Source organism: Camelus dromedarius, chromosome 11 (assembly GCF_036321535.1).
Source record: "Camelus dromedarius isolate mCamDro1 chromosome 11, mCamDro1.pat, whole genome shotgun sequence".
NCBI classification, from domain to species: domain Eukaryota; kingdom Metazoa; phylum Chordata; class Mammalia; order Artiodactyla; family Camelidae; genus Camelus; species Camelus dromedarius.
This window is the reverse complement of record NC_087446.1, coordinates 49,011,674-49,027,507: the sequence shown is the minus strand read 5'-3', so window position 1 is coordinate 49,027,507 and position 15,834 is coordinate 49,011,674. Positions and strand designations below refer to the sequence as shown.

The following is a 15,834-nucleotide window of genomic DNA, read 5'->3' as shown; positions in this document are numbered from 1 at the left end:
CAAATACTGTATGATATCACTTATACGTGGAAACGAAGAAAGCAAACTCAGAGAAACAGAGAACAGTGGTGGTTAGTAAGAGCTAAGGGATGGGGAAATGGGGAGATGCTGGTCAAAGGAATGGATAAGTTCAGGGCATCTAATGTACAGTATGGTAACTATAATTAACATTACTGTATTATACACTTAACAGAGCGGATCTTAAATATTCTCACCACAAAAGAGAAATAAGAGTTATGAGACATGATACTAATGCTATGGTGGTAATTATTATTTTACCATATATAAGTGTTTCAAATCAACCCGTTGTACACCCTAAACTTACACAATGTTATATGTCAATTATATCTCAATAAAGTTGGAAATAATTAGGGAAACCTAAACACAAATAGATAAATACATAATATATGATATATTTATATGATGGTAGATTATACGGCCATTAAAATAAATGAATTATAAAAAAGAAAGTATTACAGATTATCAATTAGAACGGTGAGCAGGAAGCTAGAGTCAAATAACAATGGAAATTTTTGCCACGCAAAAATTCAGCTGAGAATTTTTTTTAATTTTGAGCATCATATTACAGTCAAAATACTTAAAAAAAGAAACTATCACATCAAAGTTTGAAACGAGCGAGAGCATGCTCATATACTCTGCCAGAATCAGATTGCATGTTACAATATCTTTAATCCTCTAAGGAAAGACAAGAAGTAATTTTAAAGAAAGGTGTTTGCAAAGAGTTCCATGGGAAATTTAACTCTCCAGTCATAGATTTCTATAATGGAAAGATAGTTTATTAAATTACCGCAATGTTCACTGCCAGGCATGTAATACATATTCAATATTATAAAATCAGCTTAAATGTGCGTAAGGCAGCATTTTAGTACATAGGAAATAAGGATGTCTCTGCCTTTCTATCTAATCTCCTTGTACAGATATCTGCCATCTGGTCTGGCTTTAGATATCGAATGCAAAGAGTTCAAATTTGTTAAAATGAAAGTCTACCTAGTAGTGAATGAGGTCATTTTGTCACTATTCTTCTTTGTCACTGATAATCAAAAGCTAAACTTGCAGGTGATGCTTTAAAAATGACTTCCTTACACCCACACATAACACTTACGAATTCAGCTCAGGACAGTTCATGATTTTATATGAGCTCCAAATCCTAGCAGTTATAAATATAAAAACAGCATAAAAACATATGTTTTAAGCAGTGTTCAGCAAAGCACAGTCGTTCTCTCTTTGGCATTTGCTTCTTACCTTCTGTATCTCTTAATCCTTGCTGTGCACATTGAAAATGTCACCAAGTTCTCTGAAACTAATCACATCTTTGCATTTGAACCAGACAAATCTTGTTTATTTGCCTGAATCTCACATAATTCAGGAAATTCCAAACTTCAGAAAGTTCTTTAAATGTGTATTCTGTCTAGAAAAATAAGACAAAAACACGTCAACTCGTCCTGGTAGAAACAGCTTTCTCTTTTGTTAGAATATTTTCTGGTAGACTAGGAAGAGTTCTTTAAAGTAAACATACTTTCCCACATATTGCAAAATTATTATTAGACATTGGCTAGGTTGTTCTTTTATTGGAGTGTGATAACGTGTCAAGGAATTAAGGCTTCTGAAGACAGAGCAATAAGAAGGAAACACTCTAGTGAAGAAAGGTCAACACATATAGATGAAGATAGTGTGAGAAAGAAGATGGAAAAACAAACTTAGCATCTAACCACCAGTCTTCAACACTGTACATTCAGATCTGGCCAAGACGGCAAAGGGACGGGTTCATCTTCTCTTACTTCTGATGTTATGAGCGTAGTTGGCTTTTAAGCTATTATGTAGAATTGAGTGCTAATTTATTCCCTCACTAAAGAAGCTAATTTACATCGTGATTATTTGTTATGCTCTAAAGATAGATAATTGTTCTCACCTTTTCCCTCCCTTAATTCAGCTTTGAACACCTTTTCTAGAATCTGCGTAGATGATTTTGTCATTTTCAAAATACTCTTTCAGGAAGCGGTCTATCCAATTTGCAAGTTAAAGTACATAAAACATGTGCTACTATCAGAATGTATAGAATTGCTTTGTCTGTATTTGACTGCCATAAACTTTGTCAGCATTTACTGACATTGAATGTAGACCATCCTAGACCAGTGGTAGGTGGCCCCATCTGGTCCAGAGGATTGCATATGATAATGCTCGAACATACACAGATACACCCTGTTGAAATTGTAGGAAATTACTTTCCAGAATCAATCTCAAATCTCTGAAATTTTAAATTACCTATTAAACATTCTTTCTTGCAAACTAGTAATTAGAGAAAAGAAGAATGAATATACAATGTGTCATACTTTCTATTTTTAACATTCACTGAAAAACATGGCCAAACTCATTAATTTAAATGAAAGAATTTCCATGCTATTGTTTATTTTCAAAAGAACTCAAAACCTTCATTTAAATTCAAAAGACAACAATATAAAATGGAGTTTCATCCATTACACTCATATTTTTTTTTACTATGTTTATTGCCTTATAACCCACTTATGATCATCTAAGTATTTTTTGTTTTCTTGCTACTTACATGAAGCCATTTATCATGGAATATAGTTCTCCACAGTATTTTCTTTGAGAGAAGGCATTACACGTGCTTCTGAGATTTAATAGGGGCATTTTCCACATGTTTTGGGTACATTGCATTGCTGTGTTAAGAGCAGTTAAGTTCTGAAGTACAAATGTCAGAGTTTGAATCTTGGCTTCGGTACTTACCAGCCATATAATTTGGGGCAATATACTTAATGTTCTGTTTCCTTATTTATAAACTGGATAAAATAATATCTAGATTAAGTTATTTTTTAAAGAGGATTAAATGAATTCATTCGTATAAAGCACACAGAAAAGTACTTAGCTTACGGTAAGTCCTCAGTAACTGTTAGTCATATTTTTATTATTTATAGATAACATTACGTCTTTATTAAATATTATATTCCTATGTAGGTACCTAGCTGTAAACAGTTTTTAGAGAGTTAATTTTTATCGGGGGAAATATCTTGAACATGAGACGGAATGTAGTACAGTGAATGGGGACTAACAACAGAATTTTTTAAAAGGGAATAAAAAATAGCTAAACAAAATCTGAAGGAGAAATGAACGGAGATCAAGAGAAGTGGGGGAGACTCCAAATAAGAAGGGAGAAAAGTTACAAAAAAAAAAAAAAAACAAAAGATCCAGGATGAAAGACTGAGTAGCAGGGCAAAGGGCCGAGCTGGGGGAAGGGGAAGGCAGGGAGGCTGCGAGGCCCGGGAACAGATCCCCGGCGCCGCATGCGCACTGACCTGCCGGGCGGGGAGGCGTGGACCGCGACCAAGGTCTGCCACCTGGACCAGCAGATCCAGGGGCTGCCATGCGGGGAGATCACCGAGGAGAGTGAAGTCAAGGCCCCGCACACTGAGATTGGAGAGCTACATGTAGAGCTTGGACTCGCCAGTCACAGTGCAAGGCTGCAGCCACGGATGATTCTATGATCGCAAAGACCTGTTCAAACAGGGTCGCCACATCCCTGAGACCAGCTACATCTTCATGGGAGACTTTGTGGATAGTTGTTTCTAAGGCCTTGAGACAATCCTCCTGCTGCTGGCACTTAAGGTTGGCCGTCCTGACTACATCACCCTGATCCCAGGCAACCAGGCAGCCGCCAGATACCCAGGTCTCTGGCTTCTCTGATGAGCCCCGGTGCAGTGTGACTCTGTGACCGTGTGGCCCTGCTGCCCTGAGATCCTTGATTACTTCAGCCTCATCGATGACCAGGTCTTTTGCCTGCACAGGGCCTCTCCCCCTCCATCCAGACCCTGGAGCAATTCCAGATGACTGACGGACAGCAAGAAGTGCCTCATGATGGCCCCTGTGTGACCTGCTTTAGTCCGACCCTGAAGACACAGCAGGCTGGGGTGTGAGCCCCTGTGGGTCTGGCCATCTCTTTGGCAGTGATGCAGTGGCCCAGTTTCATGCAGCCAAAGATACTGACATGATCTGCCCCCACCAACTGGGGCACCTCAATGAAAGTGTGCTCACTGTTGGGTTGTCACTCAGCTGTCGCTGCAGCTGTGGGAACGTGGCAGCTATCTTGGAGCTGGATGAGCATCTTCAGGAAGATTTCAGCATCTTTGTGGCCGCTCCCTGAGAGACACAGGGCATGCCCTCCAAGAAGCCCGCAGCTGACTATTTACTGTGAGCCTTTGGGCCCCTGCCGACCTCTGGCTCTCCTACCACGTGACTCTGCGCTCTTTTCCAGCTGGAGGTTGGATACTCGGGGTTGAGGGGCTGTTCCAGGCTCAGCTCCCCCTCTTCAAGGGAGCACTTCAAGAATGAGGATTTTCTCTGGAGGACCGCAGAGCCTCAGCTCCAGGCTCCTCCTCTCCTTTCTTCCCACTTGAACCATGAAGTTTCCAATAATCTTTTCATTTTTCTTTTTTCCCTTTTTTTGTTTTTAGATTAAAATTCTGAGAAAAAGAGAAAAAAAGTGATGATTGATGTAATTTAAAAAATTAGTAGATTTAAAGGAAAATATCACATCTTAACTGGAATTTTAATTTCTCCTGGGAGCCTTGTTTTTTCTTTTTACTTTTTTTTTTAATTACTTACATATTTTATTTAATTAACACAATCATTTGGGAGTGGCCGTTGGTTATAAACAGTCCAAATCCTAGAAAAATGTTTTAACCATACTTGAAATACCATGTTATCTCAAATTCTTTTCACTGAATAGGAATGGCTGTTCCTTTTTTTTTTTTTTTAAACATTTTTTTATTGAGTTATAGTCATTTTACAATACTGTGTCAAATTCCAGTGTATAGCACGATTTTTCATTTATACATGAACATACATATATTCATTGTAACATTTTTTTTTTCGCTGTGAGCCTTGATTTTTGTGCTTTTACACAAAGCACTTGATGAAGATGACCTGTCTCGCTGCTTCCCCAGAGTGCTGCGCGCATCTTCCCTACTCCCGTCAGGGACGGGACAGTTCAGTAAGGTTCTAGGTTTCACGCAAGGGACTCAGTTCCAGCTTATGCCTCCACAAGTTATTAAAAGAGTCATTTCCCATGCCCCTGTGAATGTTAAAACTCTAGTGTCCAAGACCCAGAGTAGGTCCTAACTCTCCTGGAAACAGCTGGAATGTAAATATCCTTATACTTTTGGCTTAGTTTTTTTTTTTTTTTTAACTTGGTTGGTTTCTTTCTTTTGAATTAACCTATGCAGTGAAACAGTTTTTAATTTGAATATTTTACTCTATTCCCCCTCCCTTTTTTTTAATGTGTTGTGCTAGAAAGCCAAGCATCTGGTTAGCTTGGTTTGCTGCACTGCCAGGCATCTTCTATAACAGACATTCTGAAGCCTCTGTTGTACATTTCTGCTTTTAAAATGTTACTGCTGTCTGTTTTGTGGTAAGCCTAAAATATGCAGTTTCATGGTGAATGTGTGTAATAAACTGGAATCTGTCTGGTTTTAAGCGAATGAGCCCATGGCTAGGAAAAGAAATTAAGGCAGTATTTGGACCCAATTGTTACTTATAAGTCGCTAAATAATACTGCTGATACAGACAGCCCTTGGCTCATGATGTTTGACTTAATGATTTTTTAACTTTAGCATGGTGTGAAAGTGATACACATTTCATAGAAACCACACTTGGAATTTCGAATTTTTATTTTTTTCCTGGGCTAGCGACATGCAATATGATCCTCTTTCATGGAGCTGGGCAGGGCAGCAGCCGCTGCTCTGTCAGCCCTGCGGTCACCAGGGTACACCACCAATACACTCACAACCATCCTGTCCTTCACTTTCAGTATGATATTCAATAAATTACAGAGGATAATCAACACTTTATCATACAATAGGCTTCATGTCAGATGATTTTGGATGTTTCAGGTAGGCTAGGCTAAGCTGTGATGTTTAGTACGTTAGGTGTATTAAATCCATTTTTGACTTAATGATGTTTCAAATTATGATATTCTCAACTTGCAATGAGCTTAATGTAACCTCATCATAAATTGAGGAAGATCTGTATTATATTGATCAATAAGCCTGAGAAACTTATTATAGAATATTAATAAGGAAACATGTGCTCCTTAAACTGAATATCATCTGGTGTAGTAAGTGATCATTTTAATGGTAAGCATGACGATGAAAGATATTTTTAAAATTCATTAAAAAATCCAATTTAAAAAAATATTTTAAGATGGGAACATGGATTGGGAAATGCAAGATCAAAAATATACATTTCCAATAACTTTGAAATTAATTTTGTTACTATGTTATATAATCTATTAAAATTAAAGCAGAAATATTATTTTCTGGAAATTCCTCTCAACACTATAGAAATACCAAATTAGTCATTCTCTAAGTAGTATATTAACTACATAGCATTTTTTTCTGAATGTATTTTTCTCAATATTTGTCAGAATCGATTCATTCTTATCTATGTTGAATCCATGTCAATAAATGGAAAGCCAATTAATTCTGTTTATAATAGCCCAAATAATTGTGAGTTGAATTTATGGACAAATTGACTAATAATTTTGGCATTCATAGAACTACTTACTTCAATGTGTTGTGTTAACTACCTGTGAGACTCAGCTCTGATTTTGTTAGTAACAAAAGAGTTTAGTGAAATCTTTACATCCTATTTTTAATTTAAGCTTCACAAATTATAGAAGCTGTTCTTTGCATGACAGTGGGGATTGTAATGACCTGATTGTTTAAATTAAGCGTCACAGGTTAGGGAAGTGGCTTTGCACGTTCTCCACAAACCTGTGGCTCCATTTAATGTATAAGTAAGCAATTATCCTGTGAACTTAGAATGTGTAGAAGGTTTATAAGCTCTCAAATCTATACTGATTTCTCTCTGCTCTCTGCTCTCTGGTTAGTTGTATGTATTGATCAAATAACTGAAAATATTTTCAAATATCCACAACATTAAAAATCATTAAAACTTGACTTCAAAGTAATACATATCATTACAAAAAATACACTAACTGTACCTTGCCCGATAGTCATTATTAATGGAGGATTTCAAGTTCAACTTGCAAGAGATATTTTCTCCCATCAAGTATTTGTCTTTCGGTAAAGTGGGTTGGTAACTGGTGGTGTCTTGGTTATGGTTTTGTTGTTCTGGTAATGGCAGTTGGTTGTGCTCACGCAACCACATTCCTTCTTCTGTTTGTGACCAATGGTGTGCACTTGTGGCGTGGAGTTGCTGTGTAGTTACTACCTATGGATGAGTGTTTGCTTCTTGAGATACTAACTAGCTCTTAAGGTGATTTTAACCTGCTGTGTGGATCCCATAAACACCACAGTCACCAGCTGAATCAGCCCACACACGAATTCCCATATGCTATCAGCTATGGGAGATAGAGGTAAAAATTGCCCTATTTTCAGTGGCTGTGATTACCTAATACAGGAGTAGAAACATAATGGCAACATAACCCAGAAATTTATATTCTCAACTTCGTTATTAATAGTTACCTCATTCTATTTTATTTGAATGTGTGCTTGTATAAAATGAGAATCTGGTTTAGAATATGGAATAAGATTATTTAAGTGTTAATATTTTGGCTGCCTACTCCCTGTTTTTACCAGGGGAGCATAGGAGGTCATGGATGGGGTTGGTTTGTTGCCAGTGTGTTATAGACTTGTTCTTCTAAGGCAAGAGGACAGTCATGTCCAAACACAAACCAAGTTCAAGAACCAAGAAGTTCCGCCCTAAAGTTAGGTTTCCAAACCAATGGATAACCCAAAGATGCCAAATTCAAACTGGAAACAATGGGAAAAAAACAGCTTAATGTTAGAAAATGGACCAGGAGTAGATTACGAATTCTTCGAAAGCTGACAAGGGATCTATCCTAAGTTTTAATTCAGATATTGGCAAATGGAAGAGTGAGGATATATTTTGGGGAAAAGACACTGACTATAAAATGCTAAGCATCAATAAATAAAAAGCCAGTAGATTTCAAACTAAAAAGCCCAAAATATGACCTTCTGCTCTATTTTTTTTTAGTTATGACCATGGATAATTTTCATAAGCTATTTGTACTTTAGTGTCTATAATTCTAAAGCTAAAATAGTAAACTAACTTCTTTAACATTGTGAGGATAGTACTGGGATAATGTAATTAGTCTACAGCAGTGCTCAACAAATTATTTTTAGCTATTTATTTGTAATATTTTTATTTCTTCAGTTGACTGGGTTTTTACATACAACAATAACAGGTATGAAGCACATATATTACTTTGATCAATTTTTATCGAAGTAAATTTTCCTGCAACATAATGAGAATCGAATTTGACCACAATTATATTGACTTCCATCATGGCATCCTTTAGTTCCGGGCAGTGGTTCTCAGCCTGGATGAACAGTGGAACTATTATGTGAGCTTTTAAAAAGTATCCATGGCAAGGGGCTACCTGAGAATAATACATTCAGATCTTGGGATGGGGACCAGTCATCGGTGTTTGTTAAAAGCTCTACAGGTGTTTTCAATGTACGATAAAGGTTGACAATTACATGTGGGGACACTAACCCAGCAACCAAGTTGATAATCTACTTGTCTTAGCAGGACTGGTCTACCATAGTTTTCTTAACAATGCCTTACCCTGAGAAATCATCTACTGAAGGATAAGAATCAGAAAAAGAAAGCTCTAATCCGTTGAAATTCACTTCGGAAAATGTTTTGCCAATCTGATGTTGCCAAGCCTCAAAAGCCATCTGAGATTGGCAAATTCTTCTGATATTAGATTAAAGCTGCATTCTTTTCTCTTTCTTGGGAAAGGAGCTTAGAAAGTACGCATGTAGCATATAGTTTACCACAAAACTCTAGCAAAAATTCAGCCAAGTTATGCAAAGAAAAATTCTTAATCTACACACATTTTCTGCAGACATGTGATATTTTTAGAGAACTCTTTTGGCAAATGAATATATAGCATCAATATACAGCCATCTTCAGCTTTCCATCCCATACACAGAAAACATTCAAATAGCTCCATTCTCTGCCTCACAATACAGGCAGAAACTCTGTGTGATGAAGGACACGGCTGCCTATAAATTATGAGCATGCTATGCATATGCCACTGCTTAATAGCCAGAAGACTTGCTCTGGTCCTCGAGCACCAGCTGAGGTTGAACAATGAGCAAGGCACTAACAATTCCCCAGACCATTTGTGTAAGTGGACCCTTCAGCATAAATCATTGAAGGAAAGCTGTAGGCAACTGTTGAGAAAAACCAGGCTTGAAGAGGAGACTGAGGGGGTCACCCAGGGTAGACTGGTAACTGTGTTTTGGGTGAGAAATCGGGGCATGAAAAATAATCTATCTACAATAAACATAATCCACTAGTCAGTGCTACTCAGAGTTGGTCTGTAGACATATGGTGGCTTGATAACAGTTTGTTGCCAGATAAAATACAGACATTGAAAGTCAGCACTTAAAAACTTTACAGAAATTTGATAGTAATTTTATACCTGTTAAAGCTAATAACAAAAAGTAGGCTTGTATTTTGTATGTCCTTTTTCATTTTTCTTGTAACTCCTTCTTATTATATTTTACAAAAATGTCAGTGAATGGCAGATTGAAAATAAAAAATAAAAAGGATCCTTAGTCACAGATAGTTGTTTTAAAAGAAATAGTGCTGTAGTTTCCTTCAAAAGGAAATTTTGTAAAGTTATTTTGCTTAAGTTACAATGTTATAATGAAAGGAAGGATTTAAAATATGTAGTTATAAATTCACCGTGCTGCTCTTGAACTTTTGAAGTCAAAAGTAATTTATCCTGATTACTTTATTTATAAAATTTAAATGTTAATGCCTACAGCATAGTATGGATATGAAGATTAAATTAGATAATATAAATTACAGTGCTGCAGTCTTTAGCAGGACATCAATGGCCTTTCTGATCTGGCCACTGGCTATCTTCTCATCTTCATCCCCACTCCCTTACTCCATATGTTTACTCTATAGTTTTACTCTAAAACTAACTACAGTTGCCTAGAAACAGATTTTAGTTGTTTACTCTGTGCTATCTTTTAAAAATATTTTAAATGACAACATAAATGTGTTCAAAGTTTACCAAACTTGAGAGAAAATACAGTCAGTTATCTGATTCAAGTAACCAGAAAGTAAAAATATATCAATTGCTAAAACTTACATAATGCAATAATAATTGAACAGTATTTTGATTGTTTAACTAAAATATTTTTCTATCTGTAAACGTTATTGGGGTACCTTGCGTTGGGATGAAATTCATCATAATTTGTCCACAAAAATTAGTGAAAAAGCTTTCTCATATAATAGCTTTTCACTTAACAGCAGGGTTTTTTTTAAACAAGGGACAGGTCCATTATGGAAGCTTGGCTAGCAAACTCTGAGATTATGCTTACTAATGTACGGAGGAGAAAAGGACAAAAGAAACAGGCAGACCCATTAGGAGACTTCTTTAATTGCCCAGAGAAGAAATGATGACGGCCTGGATGAAGGTGACAGCAGTGTGAGTGGTAAGTAGATTCTGGATATATTTTAAACATAGCACCATCAAGTCTTGCTGTTGAACTAGATATGGAGCATGTGAGAAAAAGAAGAGTCAGAAATAACTTCAAGTTCAGAAACATCTAAAGCTTCCCTCCTGCCACATAAAAGGTAAACTTGAGTTAGAACTAGGATCAAGGTGTTTTTTTGATGTCCATTCTGGAGTTCTATTCACTCTCTCCTCCTTCTTCAAAGGAGAGCAACTTGTATTTGATGTCTCAGTAGGTGCTTCATGGCAAGACAGCTGGAAGCCTTTTTAGTGACTGTGAAAAGAAGGTCTTTTTCAGGAATTTTTGCATGGAGAACTTAAAATATCTATTCTGGAACATTGAAGACCTGCAGCTGCTTTGAGGATTTGCTCTAAAGCATTCTAAATCCTTAACCAGTTATTACTGAGGTCAGAGGGAGAAAGAACATTATTTTGATGTTCTTGCAGATTTTTTGGCTGACTCAAAATAACTCCTTATGGAAAGAGTATTCAACTGGGATGCACACCAGTTTTTAGTTCTCAGCAGTACCACCAACTGGCTAAGTCAAAGACTGAGATCCAGATGCCTCATCTCTAAGGTAAGGAGATAGGATGAGCCAAATTCTTCCACTAGTTGATACGAATCTTGTAGAGCACACAGATCTTGTAGAGCTCCCAGAGAGCTGTCTTCTTTACAGTTTCTGGGCTTAAAGAAATGTCTCAGACACTTGTCTTCCTGGGAATCTTAAGGTTCTGAAGACAGAAAAGGTAGTTCGTGTTGCTCGTAAAACTGGGGAAACCTTTATAATTAGTAGGTCTCCGAGTTCTTCTGGTTCTCAGACTTTGATTTGATATTGCTAAATCACTGTTTTTATGTCTTAAAATACTTTCTGAAGTAGCTGAGGTATTGATTATAATTTTGTATGAAAGGACTTTGGAATAGGAAAACTAGTATCTTTGAGCTTGTATTATGTGTAAGGCAGTAGAAGATACTTGAAATATTTTTACTTACATCCTCACAATAAGTAGGTTGTATTATTTTCAGCTTTATAGGTAAGGACACTGAGACTCCTTAAGGAGGCCTCACTTATCTAGGGGTCACATAATGGTGGAGTTGGGGTTCAAATACAAGTCTGACTCCAAAACCTTTTCTATTACATCAAACTGTTATCAGTAATGATAGCAATTATCATTATTGTTATTATATTATATTGTTCTCCCCTGAAGAACAAGACACCCACATGGACTGCTTTAGGGGACAGTGTTAGAGACCTTGGCGGGACTTTCAGGTGTGATGCTACGGCAGACTGTCTAGAGGACTTGGTCATATTTGCTGCTCCTCTTTAATCCCTCCTTCCTTCACTGTAACCATTTCTGTGCTTTCTCTGACTCAGCTATTTTGGATCTGATACTTACCTCTGGTCCCTCTTTGGGATTCACTGATTTTTCTTTCGTTCCCATTTTATGTCAACTCCAAGTGGGGGAAAGGAGAAAGGGGGACAAAAACTACATCCTGATCAAGAATGTTCTTCCCTGAGGGCAAAATAGAAAAGAGAAGTGCTTCCTACGAGCTGGGAGATTTCCAGCTCGCCAAAGCAGATGTTGGATTTGCATTTGCTCACCAACAAAATGTCATGTATTGCTTATTAAGAAATAGAGTTGGAACTAAATGACTTGGCACATTAAGACTGAATATAAAAGTAATAGATCAACAATAGTAGATTGTATTGGGATGTATTTCAACATAAAAAGATATTGAGGGTCTTCATGACTTTGAGACTTGAGAAAAAGCTGAATGTTGCTGGTTTTTAATGACTTAAGTGAAAAAAGGATGAGCCTAATCTGCTGTGGAAAGAGACGTTTGACTTGAAGCAGATATCCAGCTTTCTAAGGGCTATAAAAGTCATTGGAGATGGAATGCAAACCAGACCCCACCCCTTCAATTATGCAGTTTTGCAAGAAGAATGCATTAGTGTGGTCACCAAATAGCACCAACTCTTGGCTTTTAGTTAGTAGTTAGGCAAGATGATTGAGAATGTTAACCATCTCTTTTATTACTTAGCAGCTTTGGGGTATCTGATTTAAGCCATGAATAATCCCCTTTGAAAACAAAACATCTCCTCCAGAGGGATAAATAGACTATTACTAAGGACAAACTACCCAACATCAAAAGCGTAGATCCTAAGAAGTCACGCAACAGGCAGTCTTCTCCTGAAATTAAAAGCACGCTCAGCATTAGAGGTCACTGCAATAAATAAAGGGATGTAAAATAATTACTTATAAGTTGCAGTCAAAGAGCTACAGCACAAACTGTAATAAACTGACTGGCTTCTGAAAAGTGAATATGCTAATTATATTCAGTGTTTTGAATTGGTGCTTAGAAGCCTGTCCCCCATCCCCTGATTAAGAGTCATTAATCATTCCTGTGAGGTCACTCCTCATTATTCCAAGAAACCCTCAATAACAGAATCAAGGATATTGCTGCTAATAGTATTAGAAATGGGGGTGGGGGAAGTCAATGGAAGGCCCAGATGGTATTAATTACATGAGGACTACTGCCCAAATTATAAGGCTATTTTCTCTCAAGGTCTAGATGTACAATTTTCTTTGTGTACAAAGCTCATAACCAAGTGACCTATTATTAGTCACAACGCCAAGCCCACACCCCCTTTATTCATCAATTGAATGACAATAAAACAATTGGTGCTGCTCATGGCATTTTTTTAAGTTGGCGGCTAAGTTATCCAAAATGGTCCATTCTTTGAAGAGTTATTAATGAATGATCACAGACCAACAATTTTTAATTGAATATTTCCAAACTCACCCTACTCAAGGACTCTTTTATATCATTAACACTAAAGTATTTGTGACAATGGAAGATGGTCACTCAATAAATATTTCAGATTTCCTAAGGATTTTATTTAAACCACTTTTTACATCCAGCCATTTTGGGGATCTGGTAACGCATGAGTGTTTATTGAATTCCTTCTCTCTTTTTCTTTTTTTCTTCTGAAGGAGATGCTAAATTGCAATGAAATCCTCAAAAGAAAGATACTTGAAGAAACAAGTGATTATAAAAGCCTCTGGCCAAGGAAACGCTGATGGCAACACCTCCTAAAAAGCTATTCAACTGAAAAATGTTCTTATCAATGAATTGTTATCCATAAAGTTGTTATAAAATCTGAAATTATTTGACTCAACTATTTGAAAAGTAGCAAAACTAAAATGTAGTCCTCATTCGTTGGAAAGTATTGGCTCTACCAAACTTTGGCACATTCAGGCTTAGAAGTTGTGATCAAGATTCCCAGGACAGCTCCACCCAATTCCTTGCACACCCTCTTTGCTTCAATTCACTTATCGGAAGTAACAATAGTGCCTTTCTTGCATGTTTTTATTTGATCATTAGAAGAGATAGCATAAATCAAACACTTAAAATAAAACTTGGACTATAGTAAGCAGCAAACATAAGTGTTGGGTGATGGTGGTGGTTATGCAAAATTTAAGAGTAGAGGTTATCTGATGTATCGACCTCAGTTTATGTACCACGGCAGATCAGCTCAACCCTGCCTGCTTCCTGCTGTTAGTGACCCTGGAGATGGCTCATTCCACCCCCTCAGTCATAACGTTCCTGCCACCCACCCAGAAGCTCCTCAGAGCTGTCTAGAGCCACCAAATAACACACGGCCAAGGTTCAGAGGTGATAATGGTCTTTGGGACCAACCAATGAGACATATGAGACTGGCAAGAATTGGCAGATAAACAGCTTACCCCTTGTCCTCTAATGGACTGTTCTGAGATGCCATAGTTGCCCCAAAAGCAGTCATCTTTGCCTTTTGTGATGCTCTGGTCAGCCTCGTAGCAATCTCTCTCTCTCTCTTTCTCTCTCTCTCTCTCTCTGTCTCTCCCACACACACACTATCCTCAACTATATCCAGAAACTCACTGCATTGCCTGTTGCCTCATTTCTCCATGCCCTTGCCTTTTGGGGCTATGATGGACCTATCTGAAGATCTACATTTCTCTAGTGAGTGGCAAAGAAGTTGTCACAGTATAAATAGGGCTCTCATTGGAAGGAGAGAAGTTAATTCCATCACTCTTTATTCAAACTAGACACAGCTAAGAGCTAATTCTCTGGAAATGTCCAGCTCCTCATGAATTTTATTTTATTATATTATATTTTATTTTATTTTATTTTATTTTTTAAATCATTCCTGTTTTCTTATTTTTACTTGTTTAAATGTAGTCCTGAATGCCATTTTATGCAGTATTAACATTACCACTAACCAGTTGGTAGTTGAACATTTTTAAATAGGTGATAGTTTCAACATTTTTTTCTATTTCCCTCAAATTCAGTTATTCTATGTTTACTTGGCACACTGTACAAAGACATTAAAAATAAAGGTTTAGATTTTATGGTTTTGTAAAGAAACACAAATGCCAAATACCAAGCAGGAAAATTCCTTTACAGAGTAAATAATCGCACATAGCATCCTTTTTAATACTAGTGATGCCTCCTCCACTGTGTTCCATGAAAAAGGTGGCCTCTGTTCATTTTCTTCCCCATAAAAATGTATTCAGTATAAGTACAAATATAGACAGAGAAAGTCCCCAGCTCACAAATTTGGCTCAGAAAATTTACTAATAAGGCTATCTGAAACTTGGAAAAAAACAATGTTGCAAAATTATGATGAGGTATTCAGGTAAGCTCAAAAAACTATCCTTACTTTATACATGTCTAAAATATATAAACATGTGTACGTGCGTGTCCACCATTTTTTTTTTAAACCACAGGCAACTGCAAGTTAGAGCACTGCTTCTGTGGGAGTTGAAGTCCCCGTGCCAGGCTGGGATGCCAGGAATCCCTTGCCCTAGGCCAGGCAGCAGAACCCAGACACTCCCTCTGCAAGCTCAGCAGGAGTCTAGTAAGGTTTGGGGTTTGAGAATTGGAAGGGTGTCTTCCCTGCTCTCCAAACTTGCTAACTCTCTGAGGCTGCAGGATTGCATGACAGAAGTTGTCTCTCTCCCAGGGTCCTCTACAAGCATAGCTATTTCTCTCTGTTTACGAAAGAATAAAGCTATTCTTTAAGTGAATTTAAAATTTAGAAGCACCTGTAAGCCAGAAAGAGAAAGAAAAATACCATATGATATCACTCATATGTGGAATCTAAAAAGAAAAAAAAAAGACAAACTTATTTACAAAACAAAAACAGACTCAGAGACACAGAAAACAAACTTATGGTTACCAGGGGGGAAAGGGGGTGGGAAAGGATAAATTGGGAGTTCGAGATCTGCAGATA

General features: G+C 37.2%; 1 pseudogene; it reads left to right on the top strand.

Moving 5' to 3' along the window:
* Positions 1 to 3,459: 3,459 nt before the first annotated feature.
* Positions 3,460 to 4,228, top strand: LOC105097096 (serine/threonine-protein phosphatase 4 catalytic subunit-like; annotated as a pseudogene).
* The last annotated feature ends 11,606 nt before the right edge of the window (positions 4,229 to 15,834 follow it).